The 21281-nt window shown below is 48.7% G+C and overlaps 1 long non-coding RNA gene across 1 annotated transcript in view; it reads left to right on the forward strand.

The window, feature by feature from the left end:
• Positions 1–21075, forward strand: part of LOC145508898 (uncharacterized) — a 36675-nt gene extending 15600 nt beyond the window's left edge. The window contains exons 4-6 of the long non-coding RNA XR_014055677.1: positions 7101–7247; positions 8848–8905; positions 20227–21075. This is a non-coding gene — a long non-coding RNA (uncharacterized LOC145508898). The remainder of the gene's footprint in view (positions 1–7100; positions 7248–8847; positions 8906–20226) is intronic.
• Positions 21076–21281: the final 206 nt, after the last annotated feature.

Consider the following 21281-nt stretch of genomic DNA (forward strand, 5'->3'; position numbering starts at 1 on the left):
CTTAAAGAGTGATAGGCCCCGATGGAAAAATATCTACAGTATCGCGGGGTCAGTGGTGTCCCCACTAAAAGACACACCTGCATCCGAACCTCCCATATCCGTGAATGCGACCTTCTTCCCAGGATGCATAGTGGCAAAGAATCTGCCTGCTAATGCAGGAGGTGCAAGAAACTCGGGTTCAATCCCTTGGTAGGGAAGATCCCCTGGAATAGGAAATGGCAACCCACTCCAGTATTCTTGCCTGGGAAATCCCATGGACAGAGGAGCCTGACGGGCTGCAGTCCATGGGGTTGCAAAGAGTTGGACATAACTGAATGAGCATGTGCACACGTGATTAAATGAAAGATCTTGAGATCATTCTGGATTTAGAGTGGACTCTAAGTCCAGGGACAGGTGTCCTTGTAGAGAAAAATAAGAGGAAACAGAGAGAGAAAGGAAGGCCATGTGAAGACAGAGGAAGAGAAAGGGTGATGCGCCCACAAGCCAAGGAATGATGAGGGAGGGTTGCTGGCAGCCACCAGAAGCTGGAAGAGAGGTGGGACAGATTCTGCCTCCGAACCTCTGGAAGGAGCCAACCATGCCCACACCTTCATCTCAGACCTCTGGCCTCCAGGACTGTGAGGCAACAAATGTGTCTGTGTAACGCTACCCAGTTTGTAACCATGTGTTAAAGTAGCCACAGGAAGGCGGGGACAGGAGGGCTGGTCAGGGGTCTCTGCACACTGAACCTGGCCTGATTGTGACTCAGATCGCCCGCTGAGGCTGAGGTTCCCTGGGCCCAGCAGAGAGTAAGGCATGCCCACAAACAGCCAGGGTGGAGCAAGATAAATGCCGTGAAAGAGGTACAATTATTATTGTCCTCATTATCATTATTATTGAGTCCTTACTGGTCTCCGTGAAATGGGGGGCTCATTATTCCCCCTACTCCAGCGCATCCCTCCCTTCCCCGCCCCAGTTAATGGAGCCCCCTTCTTTCGCTGAGGCTAGAGTTGCCAGATCAAACACAAGACACCCAGTGAAATATGAATTTCAGAGAGATGAGGAAAGATGTTTTCATATAAGAATCTCCCCATGTAACTGCCTTCCCCTCCCCATGCTTAGCCTAGAGTTGTTGTTTTTACAAGTAACCTTTTTTTTTGGCTGTGCCACGTGCATGTGGGATCTTAGCTCCCTAACCAGGGATTGAACCTGTGCCCCCTGCAGTGGATTGAACCTGTGTCCCTGCAGTGGAAGTGTGGAGTCTTAACCACTGGAACGCAGAGCAACAAAGCCCATGCACCTCAACTCCTGAGCCCGTGCTCCAGACCCTGGGAGCCAAAACTACTGAGCCCACAGGCCTAGAGCCTGAGCTCTGAAACAAGAGGAGCCAGTACAAAGAGAAGCCCACGTGCCGTAACAAGGAGTAGCCCCCACTCGGTGCAACTGGGGAAACCCCACGCAGCAATGAAGACCCAGCACAGCCAAAAATAAATAAGTAAATACATAAAATTAACCACTGGACCACCAGGGAAATCCCTACAAATAACCTTTCGCTTTTGGAGTGACAGATCTAATTGCAGAAAAGCTGCGAAGATCGTACGCACAGTTCCCAAGTCTCCTTGACCCAGTTTTCCTGAAAGTTAACATCTCACAAGACCATGGTGTGTTTGTCAAGACTGAGAAATTAACACTGGGCAAAACTATTGATGCTACACTCCAGACTTTATCCGACGCCCCCTCATCATCCATGAGTGTCCTTTTTTGGTTTTGGGTCCCGTCCAGAATTTAGTCATCACATCACCCCAATCTCTTCTGGTCTGTGACAATTTCTTGGGTTTGGTTTTTCCATCACCTTCACAGTCCTGCAGAGTGCTGGCTGGCTATCCCCCAGGACCACAGAATGTTCCTCCATCTGGGTTTGTCTGCTGTTTTCTTGTGACTAGGTGAGGGGATCTGGGGAGAGGACCACCGAGGTGAGGGGTCCTCCATGTCACACCGTCCCAGGGGTCTCTGATGTCGTCGTGACTTCTTACTGTGATGTGAACACTGCGTTTCATGCTTGGGGGCACCAGGAGCGTTCCCCCTAAACATCTTCAGGAACCAGATGGAGCTTTCGTTCCTTGAAAGCAGAAGACAGCGACAGGACGCATCAGGCACTGGGCCAGTCCCTGGGATGAACCTAGGGCTGCTGGAAGACAGATTTTTAAAAATGAATTAATTATCTTTGGTTGCGCTGGGTCTTCATTGCTGTGCATGGGTTTTCTCTAGTTGCGGCAAGCAGCGGCTACTTTTCATTGAGGAGTGAGGGCTTCTCATTGCAGTGGCTTCTCGTTGCTGAGCATGAGCTCTAGGTGCATAGGCTCAAGAGTTGAAGCACACAGGTTTAGTAGTTGTGGACCCTGGCTTAGTTACCCAGCAGCATGTGGAATCTTTTCAGACCAGGGGCTCGAACGCGTGTCCCCTGCGTTGACAGATGGGTTCTTAACCACTGGATCGCCAGGGAAGTCCCAGAAGACAGATTTTGATGGGAGAAAGTGGATGTAGAAGAACTTCTCCAACTGCAGAGCCTGGAATCCTGAAACGGTCCTCTTATCTTCTTCCTAGTTTCCCGAGGCTGCATACTTTGCAGCTTCTTTAAGCGATGAGAGGCAGCCATTTTTGAGAAGTGTGCCTGAAGCGTGTTCCTCTAATTTAATAGCCTGAAGAACTTGAGCTAGGCCGTTTTAACTCTCAGAGTTGATTTCATCTGCACAGCAGCTCCATGATGTTACCCATATTCTCCCAAGGAGAATGGAGGCTCAGAGAGGCTGAAGTACCTCTTGAAGATCACACAGCAGCTTGAATTTGCTTGCTCCCACCAAATCTGCTTGCTATTGCAAGAAACCTTAGTAGTTAAGTTGCTCTTCCCTAGAATATGTTGTTTTTTTTACTTAATTTATTTGGCTCAGTGGTAAAGAATCCACCTCCAGTGCAGGAGACACAGAAGACTCAGGTTGGATCCCTGGGTCGGGAAGATCCCCTGGAAGAGGAAATGGCAACCCACTTCAGTATTCTTGCCTGGGAAATCCCACGGACAGAGGTGCCTGGCAGGTTATTGTCCTTGGGGTCGCAAAGAGTAGGACACGACTCAGCGACTGTACACGCAGGCCCACACATTTTAGTTAATTATTTTTGGCTGTGCATGGTCTTTGTTGCTTTGTGTGGGCTTTCTCTAGTTGCGGCGAGTAGCGGCTTACTCTTTGTTGTAGTGTATGGGCTTCTCATTGTGGTGGCTTCTCTTGTTGCAGGGCACAGGTTCTAGGGCACTCAGACTCAATAGTTGTGGCACATGGACTTAGTTGCTTCGCAGCATGTGGGATCTTCCTGGACCAGGGATTGAACTGGTGTTCCCTGCACTGGTATCCCTGAACCAGTGGACCACCAGGCAAGACCTAGGGTATGTTCTTAAAAGGTTGGGGGTGGGGGCAGGCCATCATGAGAACTGGGTTATGGGGGCCTGCAAGCAGGATTTTCCAGCCTCGGTGCTGCTGACATTTGGGGCCGGATGGGACTGTCCTGTGCACTGTAGGGTGTTGAGCAGCATCTCTGGTCTCCACCGACCAGATGCCAATAGCATCCTCTAGTCGTGACAACCAAAAACGTCTCCAAGCTTTCCCCAAGGGAGCAGAGAGACCCTCCATGTAAGAACAGGAGACGAGGCTGCTACTCAGCTGTGATTTGCATTTCCAACAAACCCTGGAGCCCAGCTGGGCAGTGGGCCCGCTTCCCAGCTCTGGGAAGGAAATCTCCCTCCACCCGTCGTCACCGTCACCAGCCAGCTTGGAAGACGTTGGACATTTGCAATGTAATAAAAGTCTAAGCTCCCCTGACTCAGGGGAGCCTTGTACTCAGCAATCAGTACTGTTTACACCAAACAATGACTGAGGAACCGCAGAAAGCCTGTCACATGTGTGTATGTGAAGAGCAAGAAAAACCAGAGGAGCCGTCAGCTCTCCTGGCCTGACTCATATGCTGCTGTGCCGGGAGTTCGGCCAAGCCCTGACTCACGGCGATGTCATACCTGTGCCATAGCCCAGGGACGGCACCCTTCTGAGAAAATATTGGCTCAAGCCATGGCAATTAGGCTCGGCCCTGTGCTTGCTTGCAGCACCCTGGGTGTGAAGGGGTGTGGGACCAAGGGGTGTGGGACCCACGATGGCCTTGCACCCTCCTGGGGAGCCCCGGGCTGTTTGCCGGAGACAGGCTGAGTCAGCCGTGGAGGGTGGAGGGTGGAGGGTGGTGCTGGCCAAGACTCCTAGAGATGGAGAAAGGGGGAGGGGAGCAGAACTTCATATATGCACCTTCTGGTTCTGTGTATTCATTTTTGCCTTTGACTTAAAAAATTGAGATGAAATTCCTATCACATAGAATTAACCTGGGCTTCCCTGGTGGCTTAGTGGTAAAGAATCTGCCTGCCAATTCACGAAACTCAGGTTTGATCCCTGGTCTGGCAAGATCCCCTGGAGGAGGAAATGGCAATCTACTCCAGTTTTCTTGCCTGGGAAATCCCATGGACAGAGGAGCCTGGAGGGCTACAGTTCATGAGGTTGCAGAGTCAGACACAACTTAATGACTAAACAACAACAAAAATTAACCTGTTTTAGTCCTGCTATAACAAACTACCATAGACCAGGTGACTTAGAAACAGCAGGAATTTATTTCTCAAAGTTCTGAAGATTGCAAGTTAAAGATCAAGGTGCCAGCTGATTTATTTCACTCCATTTGTTTTCAAGGTTTACCTATATTAGCACATGAATCAGGGTTTCATTCCTTTTTAAGGCAGGATAATATTCCATTGTGTAGATGAACCACATTTTTTTTTTATCTCTTCATCAGTTGATGGATATATATATATTTCTTGGCTATTGTGAGTAGTGCTGTTCCGAACATGTGTGTACGAATATTTGTTTGAACACCTGTTTTCAATTTTGGGGGGTCTACACTTAGGAGCAGAGTTGCTGGGTCATGTGATAATTCTATGTTTAACCTTTCAAGGAACCGGCAAAGTGATTTCCATGGCGGCTACAGCATTTCACATTCCCACTAGCAGTGCACAAAGGTTCCAATTTCTCCACACTAACACTTGTTATTTTCCTGTTGTTTTTTTTTTTTTGGTGGGGGAGCGGGAGGCAACCTAATGAGTTTGATTTGCATCCACTTTAAAGCATCTGCTCTGTGCAGACTCTGTCCCAAGTATTGTGGGGGGAGGGGGAGGGGGCGTGGTCCCTGGGGCCTGGAAGAATTTGCGGGGACTCTTGGAACAGTGGGAGCATATGTCTCTTCACCAGGCCAGGAGGGGCATCCAGGAAGACTTCCTGGAAGAAATGGGTTAGACAGAGCTTCACTTGTGGCTCAGACAGTAAAGAATCCATCTGCAGAACAGATGGACCAGGATTCGATCCCTGAGTTGGGAAGATCCCCTGGAGAAAGGCATGGCAACCCACTACAGTATTCTTGCTTGGAGAATCCCATGAACAGAGGAGCCTGGAAGGCTACAGTCCATGGGGTCTGCAGAGTCAGACAGGACTGAGCGACTAACACTTTCACTTTCACAAGGGTCTTGCACTATGGCCCATGGGTCAGCTGCTTGTTTTTACAAATAAAGTTTTTATTTATTTTTGGCATGCGCTAGGGCCTTCGTTGCTTCGAGCAGGCTTTCTCTAGCTGCAGCAAGCGGGGGCTACCCTTAAGTTATGGTGCCTGGGCTTCTCATTGCGGCGGCTTCTCTTGTTGCAGAGGACAGGCTCTAGGGTGCAAGGGCTTCAGTAGTTGTGGCTCCCAGGCTCTAGAGCACAGTCTCAGTAGTTATGGCGCATGGGCTTAGGTGACCCAGGGCATGTGGAAACTTCCCGTACCAGGGATCAAACCCATGTCCCCTGCATTGGCAGGTGGATTCTTAACCACTGGACCACCAAGGAAGCCTGCAAATAAAATTTTTTTGGAACACATCCACGCTCACTCATTTACATGTTGCCTATGTCTGCTTTTCACTATAACAGCAGAATTGAGTCATTTCAAGAGAATGTATGACTGAGAAAGGTAAAAATGTTTATGTCAGGCTCTTTATAGAAAAACTTTGCCAACTCTTAGGCTAAGAAGGATCAGTGCGTACATCACTCCGACTCATGAGCTGGCATGATTAGGAATGGTGTTCTAGGTTTTCTGTCTGGTTGGGTTGTCCAGTACCTGAGAGGAGTGTGAGGGATGAGGCCAAGGAGCTGGGGTCGGGGGTGGGGGCGCTCTGGGGCCAGTTGTCTCCTATGCTGAGCCAGGAAGGCTGACAGCAGGGCCTGTGCCGGCTCCCGCCTGTGTCTCCATCCTGCTCTGGGCTGGGAGGCTGGCCTTTAACACATCAATGCTCCTGAGGGGCACTGAGGGCAGGAGGAAAGTGACCTGGGAATTGGTCCTCTGGGGTCCCTCCTGCCAGGAGGCTGCAGTGGCTTTGTTTTCTGCTGAGAGCTACACTGCCCTCCCCAGGACACACTGCCTGCCCCTCCCTCACCCCTGCTGCCTTGGGGTGTTACTACCATAACAGTCCCCCAGTGCTGCTCATCCTGGATGCTCATCCTGGCTGGCTTCCCAAACCCTGTCCCTTTGCCTGTTCTCCCCAGGCACCCAGGCTGAGCATCTATCTGGGCTGTGTCCTGGGGGGATGCATGGACCCACTTGTCCCCAAAAGGATTGTCTCCTTTTTTTTTTGGTGGGTGAAAACAGAACAACTTATTTTTTTATGGACTGAATGTTTATGTCCCCTCAAAATTCACATGTTGATATCCTAACCCACAATGTGATGGGATTAGGAGGTGGGCCTTTGGGAGGTGATTAAGTCATGAGGGTGGAGTCATCATGAATGGGATTAGCACCCTTATAAAAGAGACCCCAAAGAGCTTGCTCACCCCTTCTGCCATGTGTTGTTCAGTTGCTAGGTCATGTCCAACTCTTTGGGACCCCATGGACTGCAACATGCCAGGATTCCTTGTCGTTTACTATCTCCCAGAGCTTGCTTAAACTCATGGCCATTGAGTCGGTGGTGTTATCTAACCATCTTATTCTCTATCACCCTCTTCTTCTCCTGCCTTCAGTCTTTCCCAGCATCAGGGTCTTTTCCAGTGAGTCAGCTCTTCGCATCAGGTGGCCAAAGTATTGGAGCTTCAGCTTCAGTCCTTCCAATGAATATTCAGGGTTGATCTTCTTTAGGATTGACTGGCTTGCTCTCCTTGCAGTCCAAGGTACTCTCAAGAGTCTTCTTCAGCACCACAATTCAAAAGCATCAATTCTTCGACACTCAGCCTTCTTTATGGTCCAACTCTCACATTTGTACATGACTACTGGGAAAACCATAGCTTTCACTATCTGGACCTTTGTTGACAAAGTGATGTCTCTGCTTTTTAATGCTGTCTAGTTTTGTCATAGCTTTTCTTCCAAGGAGCAAGTGTCTCTTAATTTCAAAGCTGCAGTCATTGTTCGCAGTGCTTTTGGATCCCAAGAAGATAAAATCTGTCACTGTGAGGATACCATATATATTGTATCAGTGTATATATCAATATATATTGTCTGCAGCTGGGAATCAGGCTCGTGTCAGAACCTGACCATGCTGGAACCTTGATCTCAGACTACTAGCCTTCAGAACTGTGAGGGGTAAAAGTCTGTTGTTTAGGGACTTCCCTGGTGATCCAGTGGTTAAGACTCAGCACCCCTAGCGCTGGGGGCCGAGGTTTAATCCCTGCAGGGAACTAGATCCAGTGTGCTGCAGCTAAGAGCCCGCAGGCTGAATTCAACTAAAGATCCTGCATGCTGCAACTAAAGATCCCAGATGCTGCAGCTAAGACCTGGCTCGGACAGATAAATGGAAAAAAAAAAATTTTTTTTTAAAAATCTACTGTTTAAAAGCCACTGAGTCTATGGTATTCTGTTAACAGCAGCCTGTGCTGATGGAGACAGTCTGTATTATCTCCCAGTTTACAAGTCAGGAGCCCAGCATGGCAGAGCTGGTCCTCTACTCAGGGTCCCACAAAGCTGCAATCAAGGTGCAAAAAGCAGAGCCATCACTTTGCCAACAAAGGTCCAGGTGGGGGAGCCTCACCTGAGACTTGGGGTCCTCCTCCCTGGATGCTGGTGAAATCCAGTTCCTTGTGGGTGTAGGACTGAGGCCCTCAGCTCCTATGGGCTGCCTGTTCTCCCTCCTTACAACTTGGCCACAAGCTTCCTCAAGGCTCGTGGCATTGCAGTTCTCTGCTGCTTCTAATTTCTGACTGCTAGACCTTCTTCTCTAAAAGAATTGTCCTTCAAATACTTAGTTTAATTTTGGATTGTCCAACATTGTTTTTGTAAAATTGTGGTAAAGTATACATAACAGAAATTAGCCCCCCTTTTATGCTTTGTTTGATTTTTAAAATTTGAGTATAGTTGATTTACAATGTGTTAGTTTTAAGTACACAGAAAAGTGTTTCAAATACACACACACACACACACACACACACACACACACACACACACACACATATATGTGTGTGTGTGCTAACTCTCTTCAGTCATGTCCAACTCTTTGCGACCCTCTGGGCCATGGTCCACCAGTCTCCTCTGTCCATCTGTGTGTGTGTATATATATATATATATATATATTCCTTTTCATATTCTTTTCCCTTATAGGTTATTAGGTTATTAAAGAATATTGGGTATAGCCCTTTTTAAGTGTACAGTTCAGTGGCATTAAGTACATTTACATTATTGTGCAATTGTCACCACCATTCATCTCCAGAACTTTTTCATTTCCCCCAACTGAAACTCTACCTTTATTCGACACTAACTCCCCATTCTCTCCTCCCCCAGGCCTTGGAACTACCATTCTACATTCTGTCTATGAATCTGTCTACCCTAGGGACCTCAGGTAAGTGAAATCATACTGCATTTGTCCTTTTGCACCTGGCTTACTTCACACACAGTCATATTCTCAGGGTACATTCATGTCACATGGTCAGAATTTCATTTCTTTTATGGTTAATATTGTGTTGTACAGATACACCATATTTTGTTTGTCCATTGATCCTTTGATGACACCTGGGTTGCTTCTACTATCCAACTTAGTTAAAAAATTTTTTGATTAAGAAAACTGTGGTTAAAAAAGAAAGACATAACCTAAAATTTAACCATCAGGTCCTCACCTGATTAGGCCAGGCCCACCCCCCCTTAAACGGACTCAGAAATGAAATTATTTGGAACCTTAACTGCATCTGCAAAAATCCGTTCACTTTGGCCCTATAATGTAACCTAATTAAGGGAGCAATGTCCCAACTATTCACTGGTCCCACCCATAAGTAAGGTATTACACCGGCTAGGAATCTTGGGAGTCTGAGTCCCTCCTACCACGAGCCCCACCACCTGCCATTGCCCGTGGGTGGTTAGAAAGGATTGCTCTGGAGGCTTGGGGGTGGAATTGGGAGTGGGGAGTCCCTCATCAGAAACACAGTTCCCCATCCTTTCAAATAAAGACAACGTGCATTGAGATGGTGACAGTCCTTTGTCCTCTGGGCTTTGAGTGTCAGTGCCCTGGATGACAAGACACCGCAGGTGGGAATGGAGGAACCACATTCATGTTGCAAGTCCCCTGTCCCCATGCACAGAGGAAGCATCTGCTCACCTTTGAGACCTTTTGGAGGTGACCGGTCATTGGTTTTTGTCCCTATCGGGTCCAAGGTGACCCCTCAGAAAGGTTTTCAAAGGACTGGCTGGCTGACAGCCAGACCTCTTACCAAGGTTATTGATTTGTTGCGATGAAGGACCTTTTGCAGACAATCAGAGGGCTGCGTCCCTGTGACTCATGGTGGGCACCTGGAGGCTGTGTACCAAAGGTGGTGACCATAGTGGAGGCTGCGTGTGTGCATGTGTGTGGCTCCCAGACACACCTGGTTGAGTCACCAGGGAAACCGCTGGGCAGTGGGGACACTGGCAGGTTGGATGGGGCTGGCCTAAGGGGTCATCAGTTCCTTCAGGGGTCCCTGTTTCACGTTTGGGTCCAGTTTGGGGTCCTTGGGCACGTCACTGAGGCTGTTTCCATGTGGGGCTTGGAGTGGGGAGGGGTGGGTCTCTGGCTGTAAAGCACCGGTGCATGGAGAGCACTGACCTACAGTGGCCACCATCATCAGTGACAGCTCCTCGTGGGCAGGGAGGTGGCCCCTGTGAGCACAGCTCCTTTCACCACCACCCTTCCACGGCCTGTAAGAAGAAGCCTTATCCTTCCTCTGGGAAATCCCTCCAGAGGTAGCACCATTAGAGCAGGGCTCCCTGGGTCATGGGGCTAACGGGACTCTGAGCACCAGCTCCGATCCAGGCGTGGAAGTTTCTGCTGAAGCCTAAGTCATTGCTGCCCCTTAAAGCATACACTAGGTGCTCAATAAATACCTGCCCAGTTTTTTTCAAAGGAGGGTAAAACTTGCACGCAGCTTAGAGCGCTAACCTGAAGTGTACACTCAGGGGATTTCACTGACGTGACCATCACCCAGGTCAAAATGTGGGAACATCCAGTCCCCAAGGCTCCCTCTGCCAGTGAGGGAAACCGTGCCTCCAACCTCTATCCTCGGAGATGAGTTTTGCCAGCTGTTGATTTCACTGATGGAATTCACTGTGGAATCACCATTATGCCCTCTTTCATGTCTGGTCTCTTTGCTCAATTTGGTGCTCAGTGGATCCCACGTTCTGTATGTAGTAGAACTCTCCCACCTCAGCCTCCCCTGCCATTGATGTATTGTTGTTGTTATTCAGTCACTAAGTTATGTCCCATTCTTTGCAACCCCTGGATTGTAGCACTCCAGGCTCCCCTGTCCTTCACCGTCTCCGAGTTTGCTCAAATTCATGTCCGTTGGGTCTGTGATGCTAAACCATTTCATCCTCTGCTGCCCCCTGTTCCTTTTCCCTTCAACCTTTCCCAGCATTAGGGTTTTTCCAATGAGTCAGAGCTTCGCATCAGGTCGCCAAAGTATTGGAGCTTCAGCTTCAGCACCAGTCTTTCCAATGAATATTCAGGGTTGATTTCCTTAAGGACTGACTAGTTTGATCTCCTTGCATTAAATGAATATACTATAGTTCATTCACTGATGACATTTGGGTTCTTTCTTCCCTTCCTTCCTCTCTTTCTTCCTTTCCTCCCTCTTTCTCTCCCTCCCTTCCTTCTTTCTTCACTGTGAATACTGTGGCTATATTTCTTTAGTGCAGACATACGGATTTATTTCTTTAGGGGTACACATCTAGGAGCAGTATTACAGGATTGTAACTTTAGGAGATACTGACAAACACTTTTCCGAAGTGGCTGGACCAATTTATTGCTTGTGAAAGCAGAACAACCACCCCAAGGGGAGAGTGCAGCTCCTTAAGGAGCATGGCCCACAGAGTCTGCAAAAAGAAAATCCTGAACATGAACCTTGGACAAGATTTGAGAGTATCCCCTAGACTGGCTGATGGGGGGCATGTAGCAGGTAAACAAATAATGCTCAGGTTGAATTTTGTGAAATGAGACATCCCCACCGCATCTGAGTTGGAGAACTCTTGTCACACCCTCTCAGGCCCTGATGGCCTTCCCTGGTGGCTCTTAACAGTAAAGAATCTGCCTGCAAGGCAGGAGACCTGGGCTTGATCTCTGGGTTAGGAAGAGCCCCTGGAGGAGGAAATGGCAACCCACTCCAGTGTTCTTGCCTGGAGAGTCCTATGGACAGAAGAGCCTGGTGGGCTACAGTCCACAGGGTCTCAGAGTCAGAGATGACTGAGCAACTAACACACACACACACAGGTGCTTATTCTGACCATCACCAGCTTCTATGCCCACAGGAGTGGTCTTTCAGGAAAATATTGAAAAACATTGAATGTGACTTCGGACAAATCTAACTTTGGGTTCCAGGGCTTCCTGCTGCAGCCAAGCGTGACTTCGCTGGGCTAAGTTGCCTCCCCTCTCTGTGCCTCAGCTTTCCTTTTCTGTAAAATGGGAAAGGCGTTGGGAACTCCCAAGGGCACTATGAGCAGTACAGAGAGCTGCTAGCGGACTTCCTTTGTGGTCCAGTGGCTAAGACTCTACAGTGTCAATGTAAGGGGCCCCGGTTCGATCCCTGGTCAGGGAACTAGATCCCAGCTAAAGAGTTTACATGCTGAAACTAAAGATTCCGCATGTCAAAAATAAGACCTAGCACAGCCAAAAATACATACATATATATATATATATATATATATATATATATTTAAAGGGAGACGTTGATAGAAAGTGACTTAAAAACCCCGGCTCACTGTGGGCGACCCGCAGATGCGCTGGATCCCAGCTGCCGGTGGTTCTTAGAGGAAGATTCCTTTCCTTTCCTCGGAAGATTTGTGACGGTTTACAAGTGCTGGGCCTTGCCAACATATTTCAAATATGTGCTTGGCCTCCCAGCCGCATCCACATTCCCCTTATCACTCCGGTGGAGGAGTCAGAGATCCCAGCCAAGGCGTCACTTTCCCTTCTCCGCGTCCGCCTGCTGCCAGCGGAGCCCTCCGCCCCGCGCTCGCTCGCAGCCTGGGATATGTGTCCAGGGGCCGGTTGCATAAACTCTGTGTTACGTAAGTCCTGAGCTGATTTTTGGAAAACTCCCACCCCCTCCTCCCAGCACCTTTTTTTTTTTTTCCTTTCCCTCCAGATTTTCCAGTGTCACCCAAACACCCAGCTGCAGGAGGGGGGATGGAGAAGAGGTTGTTTATACGTCTTGGTCAGAACAGCGTGTCTGGAGGCCAGGCCGAGATGTGTGTGAGTGCTTTCGATTGTGGAAAAACAAATGTGATTTGAGAAATCAAAAAAAAAAAAAAAAAAAGAGGAAAAGTGAAATGGAAAACAACTGCTGGCAGAACTGGAACTTGGGAGGCACGGCCCCGATTGTAGGATTTCTAACGACCTGGGGAAGAATGTTCCAGAATACTCTAGGAGGCTCTTGTGCTCTTGGCAGGCTGACAGCTCGTGCCCCTCACCCTCCACACCACATCACTCAGGCCACTCTGGACGTGCTGAGGAGGACAAACGGCTGCTTCTTTTCCCGGGGTTGTGAGCATATGTCCCCAGGCGCTTAAAAATAGCCACGGTTTATTGCAGACCTGAGTCTAACAATCAGGGTTTTCTTCAGATGTAAAAACTTTTCCACGGCAAGGGCAGTTTTTTTTTGAAAATATGTGTAGTAAGAGTTTTCCTTTTTTTTTCTCCCAAGAGTAGATATGAAGGCTGGAGTTTAAAATGGCCAGCCCAGTGCTGTGTGTGTGTGTTTGAGGATTGAGGGACCTACTAATATTGAAGACCTATTATGTGCCAGTGCCTGTGTGGAGCCCCCATTGGGCCTCAGGACTCAGAGAGCCATTAGTTTTTCTGGGTGAGGGGAGGAGTCAGAGGCACTGCTGATCCTCAGCTGAGTCAGGAGTTCCACTGTCTGAGTTTGAAGTCTCTGATCCTGACCCAGGCTTGTTTCCCTGTATGAACCTCACCTCCATGGACCCCTTGAAACTGAAGGTAAGTTGCTGGCGTATGTCTACCACGAATAGTTCCAGCTTTCATCACATAGGGCCCCAGGACATCAAAAAGATACATCCCCTCTCAAAGCAGGGGGCCTGGGTTCCATCCCTGGTCAGGGAACTAAATCCCACAAGCTGCAACTAAAGATCCCATGAGCTGAAACTAAGATCTGGGGCAGCTAAATGGGTAAATATTAAAAAAAAAAAAACACCCAAAACCACTCCTCCAAAGAGATTTTTTAGAGAACCATGGCCTAGAGCTTGAGTCAAGTTGCTTCTCTTTTCCAGTCCTCAGTTTTGATATCTGAGAAATGGGTTTATCTCCTGACACTTGCTAGATACATGGTCTCGAGTCCCTCCCCATACTCCACCAGATACTGACATGTCTGGGAGAGGAGGCTTTTTCCTGCCTTTGTAGTGCAAACGTGTAAGGAGGCCACCTTGATCTTCGTGAGAAAAGCTCAGGGCTGAAATATGACCTCTGGGAGGGATTTCCTGCTGGTCCAGTGACTAAGAGTCCATGTTCCCAATGCAGGAGGCCCATATCATGCCCCAACTATAGATCCCATGTGCTGCAACTAAGACCCAATGCAGCCAAATAAATAAATATTTTTTTAAAAAAGAAAGTTACCTGTTTATTTTTAAGAAAAAGGAAAAAAAATGTCTTTGGGAGGTCTGAGGAACATTTCCTTTCTCGTTAGTTTTCTGCTTGACCAAGAGGTAACCAAATGATTAAGTCGTCAGATTTAACATCACAGAAATGTAACATCACAAGTTTAACCTCATCAGATAAAACATGAGGTACCCAGTTAAATGGAGATTCAGATAGCACATTTTTAGCATGAATATATACCAAATTTCACATGAAATGGGACATATTTCCTCCATTTAAAATTTTTTTTTAGGTTTTAGGACCTAAAAATTTCATTTTCACCCTCTGAAGTAAAAAAAAAATAAAATTTTCTTTTCCTCTGCCCTAAAATATTTTTTTCTTCTAATTTTAAAAGATATCAAGGGACTTCCCTGGCAGTCCCAGTGGTTAGGACTTATCCTTCCAATGCAGGGGGTGCGGGTTTGATCCCTGGTTGAGGAGCGAAGATCCCACATCCCCTGAGGCCAAAAAACTGAACCATAAAGCAGAAGCAGTGTTGTGACAAATTCAATGACTTTTTTTAAAAAAAATTGCCATGTTAAAAAAAAAAAAAAGAAAGAAATTACATTTCTGTGAACTCCTAAAAGTACCAGGGCTCTGTACTTCCTGTCCGTGATGTATCAGCTGGCCCTGGAGAAGGTGGCCTTCACTTAAGTCCACGTTCCCTGGGTGGACAGTGACCACAAAGATTCCCTTAAGTGACACTGTCCGGCATCTCCCAGGCCTAAGGCCAGTTCTGGGAAAAATGGAGGGGGAGAAGTGTCGCCAGTTCAGGCCGCTCTGCCCCTCACAGAGATGCTTCCGGTCCTGAGGGGCTCTGTTTGAATACAAGGAAGCGTGAATCAGACCTTGGCGCCCCGGGAAGCAGGCCCAGTGAGGTGTCTTTCCAAGGGGCTACCCTGAATGCTCACCCCTTTGCTCACTGGCCTTCCGGCGGCCTGGGGTTTGAGAACAAATTTAGATCATTGGTCATCTGACCAAAGTAGACCTTCAACAATTTCCCAGGGTTTTAACAAGTTGTCACCAGACCTTTCTCGAGGAACCAGTAGAGGGTCAGAGCCATCTTGGCGGCTTGGGCCCCAGCTGGGTTTTGTTGAGACGAGCCAGGTGGATCAGATATTTGGGGCCCCAAATAACCAGAACCACCTTTGATTTCTGTTTGGCTATGATGTCTGACTTTTGTGTGATTCCTGCCTGGTTGTGAGGAGGTTCAAGAGGGAGGGGACATATGTATACCTATGGTTGGTTCATGTTGATGTATAGCAGAAAACAACACAATATTGTAAAGCAATTATCCTCCAATTAAAAAAAAATAAATTAAAAAAAAAGGAAACAAGCTGTAACAAAATCCAGTTGCCAGATTGAGAAAATAAAAGGCAGGATACCCAATTAAACTGGGATTTCAGATAAACAATTTCCCCTCCCTCCACCCCTGTCACCACACGGCATGTGGGATCTTGGTTCCCTGACCAGAGATTGCACCCTCACCCCCTGCATTGGAAGCGTGGAGTCTTAACTGCTGGTCCATTAGGGAAGTCCTAAAGATTTTAAAAGGTAAGTATATCCTAAATTTTGCATGGAATGAGATATACTGAAAAGTCACCCAGTGTTTATCGAAATTCAGATGTAGCTGGGCGTCCTGTGTTTTGTCTTGGGACACTGCAGGGGAGGGGCTGGGGGTGGGGGAGCACGAATCCTAGCTTGAGGTGGTAGTGGGTGCCAGGCCACCAATGTCACCTCCTTACGTCAATCACCATAGCCAGTAAACAGATGAGGAAGCTGAGGGCTGAGCGATGTTGGTGCAGAGTGAAGGTGTTTCTGGTGGGCAGCTGCAGGTGTGTCCACACAGGCATGCAGAATTCAGGTTTAACCCTGCCAGGGCAGAACTCCTCAAATAATTAAATGTAGCATTACAACATGACATAGCTATTCCACTCCTGGGGAATCTACCCCACCCCACCCCCACCAAACTGAAAACAAGTATTTTCATGAGTTTTTGCACACACATGTCCACAGTGGCACTAGTCCCAATCGCCAAAATGTAGAAATAAAGGAATTTCCTGGAGGTCCAGTGGTCAGGGCTTCAAGCTCCCACTGCAGGGGGCTCGGTTCAATCCCTGTTTGGGGAGCTAAGATCCTGCCGTCTGTGAGTTGTGGCCAAAAGAAAAAGGGAAAACGTAGAAACAACCCCAATGTCCATCAGTGGATGAATGGATAAACACAATGTGATCCATCCATACAAAGGAATATTACTCAGCCGTAAAAAGGAGTGAAGCACTGTTTCATGCTATGATGTGGATAAACCTCAAAAACATCATGCTGAGTGAAGGAATCCCAGACACAAAAGTTTATGTGTGATTCCATTTATGTGAAAGATCCAGAATAGGCAAATCCGCAGAGACAGGAAGCAGATTTGGTGGTTGCCAGGGGCTGGGGGAGGGGGCATGGGGAGTGATTGCTAATGAGATGGGCTGTCCTTTTGGGGGTGAAGGAAATGTTTAGGAGCTAGATAAAGGCGTGGATTGCCCAACACTATAAATGTAATAAATGCCACTGAAACACACACTTGAAAATGATTAAAATGGTAAATTTTATATTGTGTTTATTTGACCACAACTTTTTAAAAATATTAGGGAGGGGCTGGCTAAGAGGAAACCTGGGCTATCATCAGGCCTGTGGCCAGATTCCTGGAAAAGTTGTGAGCAGGGACCCTCTTTGGTGGGCCTCCCAGGTGGCTCAGTGGTTAAAGAAACCACCTGCAATGCAGGAGACATGGGTTCAGTTCCCAGGGTCAGGAAGATCCCCTGGAGGAGGACATGGCAGCCCACACTCGTGTGGATAGCAGAAAAGAACACAATATTGTAAAGCAATTGTTGTAAAGCAGTAGTGGGATTTCTGCTCTGGGAAATCCCATGGGCAGAGGAGCCTGGCGGGCTACCGTCCATAGGGTTGAAAAGACTCAGACATGACTGAGAGAGTATCCATGCAGGCACATGCCCACTTTGGTTGGTTAATTGCTGTCAGGAGCTGTGTGGGATATAGATGTCAGGCTCCACTGAATGCTGGGAAGCAGGACCACTGGTGTGCTGCCCTCTTGCAGAAGTGGCAACTGAGGCCCTTGAGGTCAGGGAACTTGCCCAGGGACCCAGCATGAGCAGCTGGGATTGCCTGTGGGACCTCAAGCCCAGCAGGTCCTTCCAGGGAAATACCATTTGCAGGCCAAAGGTGCTCAAGTCACCCTGGGGGTGGGCCCAGGAAAGCCATCATGGGACATTGTAGCGGAGAGAGCCAAGGTCTACTCCTCTGACAGCCCCTGGCAGGCCCAGCATATAGGGGCTGACAGAGGATCAGAAAAAGGCTGGAATCCCCATAATCAGGAGATGCTTTGGTTAAGAGCTGGGTTCTTGGAACCAGCTAGCTGGCTTTGTTGGGCTAAGGGAAGGGCTTCACCCCTCTGAGCCTCAGTTTCCCCTCTGAACCTGCCCCTCCCCCCGAGGGTCGGCATTAGCAGAAGGTAGTACTATACGTGGGCTGGTACGGTGTTGAACCCAAGCCCTGGAGAGTTCACCATACCCCAAGGCATCTGGACCAAGCCTTGAAACCCCTCCCCCGAGGGGCCTGGACATCTAGTTATCTGTTTGAGAAATGAGAATCACGGAGAGGACACCGGCTCATTCTGAAATGTTTAAACAGGACCAAAGTCAGTCCACCCTGCTGAGAACTGGGGACTGGGGTCAAGCACACACGGGGTGCTCTGGGTAGGAGATTTAGGATAATCCATCGATTGATGGATTGATCGATGGATAATACTTTCAAGAAAACAAGGTAGCAGATCAGGTCATCTTGTTCTTGCAAGAGAGAGTGGTTCCCTGCTCAGGCAGAGCTGAACAGAAAAGCACAGCATCCCATGAAAAGGAGAGTTAAAGGCAGAGAGAAAGAGAGGGAGCTGCAGAGAGAGATGGGGAGAGAAAGAGACAGAGAAAGTGAGAGAGGGACCCTGAGACTGGTTGATAGAATTCAGCCTTTGAGCCACTTTGAATCAAAGCCCCTGATGGGATTCAAACCTCCACCTGACAGATGCAGAAAGAAGCTGAGACCTGGAGGGGGCACCCCCCATTCATCAAGCCCCGCACCCAGGACGCAGCTCTGGTGGAGCCCCCGACTGGCCTGCCACAGCCCCCAGCCTCACGGATGCCCTCCGTCCCCACTGCTGCATCCCCCTGGCACACAAGTCCAGTTAAAAATAGCTGGTGGAGGACCACGGTGACTTCTGAAAGGGGCCTCAGAGCCCAGGCAGCCACGATGTGCAGGCCACAGCCAGGGACGGCATTCGCTGTGGCAGCACTCAGGGTACAAAGGCGCCTTCAGGGCAACCGGCCTGTCTGGATCGGATTTCTGGAGAGCAAACGCTTCTTTCATTTCCCTGAGCCCGGCAGGGATCTGCCCTAACGGCAGAAGAAAACATCGCCTGGAAGGGAACAGGATCTCTTTGGGGTGTGGGGGGAGCCCCAGGGCTCTACTGAATGCTGGCACAGAGAGAAGCCCCCCAGGCACCCCAAGGCAGCCCCCTCCCCCCATTTAGAGTAAGCTGGGAAGACTTCCTTCTCCAGTGTTGTGAAAGCGGCTGTGTAGCACTGGCATTCTTTCTTTCCTAAACGCTTGGGGAAATTTACCAGTGACGCTGTTCAGACCTGGCTTTCTACGCGGGAAAGTTCTCCACCAGCCCATCGGTTTCTTCCATAGATACAGGGCTATCCTGGCGACCTCTGTCTTCTTTTTAAGAATATTTATTTATTTGGCTGAGTTGGATCTTAGTGGCAACACCCCAGATCTTTAGTTGCCGCATGTGAACTCTTAGTTGCGGCATGCAGTATCTAGTTCCCAGACCAGGGATTGAACCCAAGGCCCCCTGCATTGGGGGAGTGGAGTCTGGACCACCAGGAAGGTCCCCTGGTGATCTATTTCTTCTTGAGTAACTTTGGGGAATTTTGAGTCTTTCAAGGAATTTGTCTTCTGAGCCATTGAATGGACTGGAATCAAGTTGTTTATAGAATGCCCTGGTGAACCTTTTAATACGTGTAGGACTGTCCCGGGGTCTCCTCTCTCCTTCCTGACATTGATCATTTGTGTCTTCTTTTATTTTTCTGATCCATGTGGCTCAGCCCAGGATGAGAAGCCCCAAACCTTGGTGTTGAGTTTGTCCCAAAATTCGGGCAGTAGTGGGCTTTGTTTTTCTCATTGTTCTGATGGCAATGACATCAGGGCTGTTTCTCATTGTTCTGATGGCCTTTCCTTTTGGACAGGCCACCCCGCCTAGCTCCGAGCACGAACAACCTACCTGTGTAAAGGTGATGGTCATCCATCTTCTGGCAGCACCCTTCAAGCTCCCTAAGTTTAACTTCTAAGCATAGAACAGAAAGAATTTTGGGCCCTGTGAAGTCCAAAGTCCCTGGCTCAAATCTGTTCCTTTTCGTCAGGACTGGGCTAGGGTAAGGCAAGTGAGGCCTCCAAGTGTAAAATTGAAAGAGGTGTCCATCAGCAGGCTTGTGGAAGGCAAGGTTGGAAAAAAGCTCCCTGAGACAACTTGGCTACATCGTTTTGGGTTACCTTGACAACAGGTGTTGCTAATCCCTGCTTGCTACACCTGTGAAGAGGGGGAGGAGATGGAATTAGAACTGATGCATGGATTAAATATGTAATAATATATGGATGCCACACCCAGGGAAGTAAACATTCTGAAAATAATGATGGTGCATGCATGTTCAGTTGTGTCCTCGTCTTTGTGACCCCATGGACTGTGGCCCTCCAGGCTCCTCTGTCCATGGGATTCTCCAGGCAAGGAATACTGGAGTGGGTTGCCATTTCCTCCTCTAGGGGATCTTCCCAACTCAGGGATCAAGCCCGTGTCTCCTGCATTGGCAGGTGGATTCTTTGCCACTGAGCCACCTTGGAAGAATTCATAATAATTACTCAGCTTCCTAGAGCCTCTGTGCTAAGTATTTAGTGCTTACAACAACGTAGGAACCATCGTTTGTTCCATTTTACAGATGAGAATACTGAGATCCAGAGCTGGTGGCAGAGACAGGATTCGAACCCTGGCTGTCAGCCCTCCGGCCTGTGTGCGCTTTGGTCATCACTGCCTACCGAAATCACAGCTCCACCCGAGTTCCTCTCTGCTTGAGTTTGCATGTTCAGCTGGAGAAAAGTGATTTAAAACAGGAACACCCACGGTGGCCCTGACTCTGCCTAAGTTCTGGAAGCGGGGCAGCCTCGGGACTCTGAACTTGGCTGATGTTTTCCCCCAGCCCCAGGGGCCCAGGGACCAGGATTTGGCCTGTCTTAGGCCCCAAACCACCTGCTCGGCCCGGCGTCCAGCCGGCCTGTGTGCGAGTGAGGGAGAGAGGGGACCCTCCGCCGTCCTTATATACCGGGGTTATTTTTAACCCGGCCTTCCAGAACATTACGGAGCTTCCTCTCTCCGACTCGCAGGAAGCCCTACTTGGCTGTGTTTCCTGCTAACACGCGGCCCCGAGATTGCTGAGAACAACAGGCTCAAGACTGCACGGCTCCGGGGGGAAAAAAAACCTGGCCCCCTTTCAAAGCCCTGACAAAACCCTTTCAGAGCCCAGTGCTCCTCCAGCCAGAGCGTGGCCCCCACAGCGCTGACAAATTGGTCCAGACTGTGCCCAGGGCCCCCAGGCAGGAGGCCCCCTACTCCATCATCCCTTCCCAAGGTGGGTAAAAAATGTGTGCCCTCCACCCCCCAACCCCCTCTTGGATAGACAAATACTTGCCTTGGTGGATTTTTTTTATGCTTCTGTTTTTTATTTTTACCTGTGTATTTTTACTGAGCTGAAATTCACGTAACATAAAATTAGTCATTTTCAAGTGGAAAATTTGGTGGCATTGAGTACATTCACCATGTTGTGCAACTATCACCTCTATCGAGTTCCAAAACATTTTCACCACACCAAAATGAAATCCGGTCCCCATCAGCAGTCACTCCCCATTCCTCCTTCTCCAGCTCCCGGCAACCACTGATTTGCTTTCTGTCTCTATGGATTGGCCTGTTGTGGACATTTCTTATAGATGGAATCATGCC

The sequence above is a fragment of the Giraffa tippelskirchi genome, chromosome 6, assembly GCF_054371585.1.
Source record: "Giraffa tippelskirchi isolate mGirTip1 chromosome 6, T2T-mGirTip1v1.2.pri, whole genome shotgun sequence".
In the NCBI taxonomy this organism is placed as follows: Eukaryota; Metazoa; Chordata; class Mammalia; order Artiodactyla; family Giraffidae; genus Giraffa; species Giraffa tippelskirchi.